Genomic DNA, 4,531 nt, shown 5'->3' with positions numbered 1-4,531 from the left:
GGCCACCATGTTTTGTGAAACCCAGTCTCTACTAAAAATACAAAAATTAGCCGGGCGTGGTGGTGGGCACCAGCTATTCGGGAGGCTGAGGCACAAGAATCGCTTGAACCTGGGAGGTGGAGCTTGTAGTGAGCCAAGATCATGCCATTGCACTCCAGCCTGGGGCGACAGAGTGAGACTCCATCTCAAAACAAAACAAAAAACCCCAGCCATCCCTGCTGTGGTTAGTTACATTTACACTGTTTTCCCACCAAACATTGTCTTTGATAAAGTATATACTATTGAGGATATATCTTCTCTGCTACATCTTTTCCTTAGTAGCTTCCAAACAATCAAATTATTTGTTTTTTTAAATCATTGAAACAAAATCAGGCAAATACCATAGACTAATACGTGTAAAAAACTCACTGTACTTTTATACGACTACACAGTAAATGTCTCTTATTGCTTATTTTTCTAGTACTTTTATTTTCAAATCTTCAGCAGTATTTTCGGACAAATGAATGCATTTCACTTTCTCTTTAATTTTGTCTTTATTTTTCCATACATTATTTATACTATTTTTACATGAAAAAAAGATCAAATATCCACAAATGATATGTGAGTTTTGGTCTTTCGTGCCAAAAACCTTAGAAGAGGTTTCTAAATGTTTACCATTGCATTTAATGAAATGTTTTAAGGTATGGATTGAATATTTCATTACTTTCAAGATTGCTAGAAAAATTGGAGAGATTGGCCGGGCGCAGTGGCTCACGCCTGTAATCCCAGCACTTTGGGAGGCCAAGGTGGGTGGATCACAAGGTCAGGAGATCCAGACCATCCTGGCTAACATGGTGAAACCCCATCTCTACTAAAAATACAAAAAATTAGCCAGGTGTGGTGGTGGGCACCTGTAGTCCCAGCTACTCGGGAGGCTGAGGTAGGAGAATGGCGTGAACCCGGGAGGTGGAGCTTGCAGTGAGCCGAGATGGCGCCACCGCACTCCGGCCTGGGGGACAGAGCGAGACTCCGTCTCAAAAAAAAAAAAAACATTACATGTAAGTTTGGTATCCATCTTGCATTAATTTTTTAGGTGGGGAACACAGTTCTCCCCAGTTCCCACAATGGGGATATCCAGTGGCTCCAGTGTCCCTTCCTGGAAAGTGAAGGTTAGCTTTCAAGTGTCAAAGCAATCCTGGTGACTGTATCTTACTATCAGCAAGTGTCTCTAGGTGCAGTGCACGCTTAGGGCAACATTCATCATTAAGGACAGTTCATATGAACCCTTATTTAAAAGACTATACTTGGCAATTATAACACTGTTTGGACTTCGCTTCTAATCTGATTAGTTCATCATTGTTTTTATCTTTCAATGCAGCTAAGAGCTTATAGTAGGAGTAAGAGAAGGGCCAGTTCTACAAGTTTGTTTGGTTTCCTTATGTTTGCATTATTATAGGATATAACATACATATTATATAGTGTAACCTTTTAGTATGATAATATTCCACATCTTTTTAAGCTACTCATTGATTTTGTTAAAAATCTCCACATTGATGAGGGTTTGTCTCTTTCTCTATATAATTTTGTCTTTTATTTTTTTGAGACTGATTCTCGCTCTATCACCTAGGCTGGAGTGCAGTGGTGCAATCTCGTCTCACTGCAACCTCTGCCTCCTGGGTTCAAGTGATTCTCCTGCCTCAGCCTCCCAAGCAGCTGGGATTTCAGGCATGCGCAATCATGCCAGGCTAATTTTTGTACTTTTAGTAGTGACAGGGTTTCACCATGTTGGCCAAGCTCGTCTCAAACTCCTTACCTCAGGTGATCCACCCACCTCGGCCTCCCAAAGTGCTGGGATTACAGCCGTGAGCCACCGCACCTGGCCTAATTTTGTCATTTTTTACTTGATATATTTTGAGGAAATGATACTAGGTACATATACATTTTAAATTATTATATAGTCCTGTTGAATTCAATCTTTTATCATGAAGTGATTGTCATATCTCTGCTAAAACTATTGTCCATAAAGCATATGTTGTTTGATACTAATGTGGCCACATCAGCTTCATTTTGTGATTTCTTCAATCTTTTAATTTTAATTTTTGTGGGCTTTTATTTTAGATGTTTTTCTTGAAAACAGCATATAGTTGAAATTTTGAAAAATCACCCTGTCATTGTCATTTAACTGGAACATTTGACCATTTACATTTTGTGATATATTTGGTTACATTTGTTTGTTTTGTTTTGTTTTGTTTTTGTTTTTGAGACGGGGCTCTGTCACCCAGCCTGAAGTGCAGTGGCAGTATCTCAGCTCACTGAAACCTCTGCCTTCCTGGTTCAAGCAATTCTTCTGTCTCAGCCTCCCGAGTAGCTGGGACTACAGGCGTGCACCACCACGCCTGGCTAATTTTTATATTTTTAGTAGAGATGGGGTTTCACCATGTTGGCCAGGCTGGTCTCGAACTCCTGACCTCAATTAATCCACCCACCTCGGCCTCCCAAAGTGCAGGGATTATAGGCATGAGCCACCACCTGTATTTGGTTACATTTGGCACTTTATTTTGTGCTTTCCAATTGTTCTACCTTGTATTAGTTTCCTGGGTATGGCTGTATTAGCCTGGGGTCTCCAGAGAAACAGAACCAATAGGATACATATGCCAATAGGACAATTAGGTAAATGATTGATTGATAGATAGATGATGGATAGATAGATAATAGACAAAGATATTTGCTATAAGAAATTGGCTCATGTGATTATGAAGGCTGAGAAGTCCAAACTCCAGCAAACTGGAGACCCAGGAGAGCTGATGATGTCAGTTCCAGTCTGAAGGCAGGAGAAAACCAATGTCCCAGCTCATTCTTTCCTACTCATCTTTTCATTCCATTCAGGCCTTCAATGGCTTGGATGAGGTTCACTCCTATGAGGAAGGCAATCTGCTTTACCCAGTCTACCAAATCAAATTTAATCTCTTCCAAAAATCCCTTCCCAGATACACTCAGAAATAATGTTTCATCAAGTATCTAAGCATCCTGGGGCTCAGTCACATTGACACATAAGCTTACCCATCACATTGCCATAAGAAAGTGTTGCAGACTGGGTGGCTTAAAATGACAGAAGGTCATTATCCACATTTCTTGAGGCTACAGGTTTGAAATCAAGGTGTCAGCTGGGCCATCCTCCCTCTGTAACTCTGGATAGAATCCTTCCTTGCATCTTCCGAGCTTCTGCTGGTGGCCACCCATCCTTGGTGCGCTTGGCAGGCAGTTGCATCACTTCCACTGGCCCTGTGGTCACATGGACTCCTTCTCTTTGTCTGTCTCTTCTCTTCTTATAAGGACACCAGCCATATTAGGTTAGGGCTCGCCTTAATTCAGCATGACTTTATCTTTACATTGGCAAAGACCTTATTTCCAAATAAGGTAACTTTCACAGACACTGGGGCTTTGGATTTCAACATATCTTTTTGGTGAACTCAATTCAACCCGTAATATACCTGCTCCATGCCTCTTTTTCTCTCCTTTCTTGCCTAAAAATGTGGGATAAGTTTTATTATTTCATTTATTCTTTCTACTGCATTGAGAGTTATATATTCTATTTCTATTCTTTTAGTTGCTATTCTAGAAATTATGTATATTTGCATGTATACAATATGCACATTACAATGAAGTATATTTAAAGGTAATCAGTACATTTGCCCTCTTCCAGGACAATAGAAAGGTTTTAGGCCACTTTAATTCCACTTGCCCTTCTTCCAACCTTATGTAACATTATTGCCATGTATTCAAATCTATGTTTTAAAATAATCTTCTTATTGTGAAAGAAAGCCCAGAGACAGAAAGCCACATGAATCAAATGTGTGGCTTACTGAATGATTTTAAGATAAACATCATTCAAGTCAGAAATAAAATTTTGCCAGTCTTCCCAGAAGCACCTCTGTCTGCTTCTTCCCAATCACAAACCCTCTTTTATCTCTTAAGTAACCACTGTGCTGGTTTCTATACTTATTAGTTCCTTTAAAAATAATTTTATTTGGCCAGGTGTGGTGGCTCACACCTGTAATCCCAGCACTTTGGGAGGCTGAGGAGGGCAGATCACCTGAGGTCAGGAGTTTGAGACCAGCCTGGCCAACATGGTAAAACCCGGTCTCTACTAAAAATACAAAAATTAGCCAGGTGTGGTGGCATGCACCTGTAATCCCAGCTACTCGGGAGGCTGGGGCAGGAGAATCACTTGAACCCAGGAGGTGGAGGTTGCAGTGAGCTGAGATTGCACCACTGCACTCCAGCCTGGGCAACAGAGCAAGACTCCATCTCAAAAAAAAAAATAATAATAATAATAATAATTTTATCAACCAAATGGTGTATCCATAAAACTACAGCATTGCTTTGCCGAGTTAAAGAATTTAAGACTTCAAGTCTCTTTTAATCTGTAAATTCCCTCTCATCCTTTTCTTTTCCATACAGATAATCTCTTGGGGAACCTGGGCTCTCCTTGAGTGGTTTAGCTTCCTTCAGCTTAGAGTTTGCTGCTCACATCCTCACAGTACACTGCATT

This window comes from Pan troglodytes, chromosome 16 (assembly GCF_028858775.2).
Source record: "Pan troglodytes isolate AG18354 chromosome 16, NHGRI_mPanTro3-v2.0_pri, whole genome shotgun sequence".
NCBI classification, from domain to species: Eukaryota; Metazoa; Chordata; class Mammalia; order Primates; family Hominidae; genus Pan; species Pan troglodytes.
Note: the sequence above shows the minus strand (reverse complement) of the source record.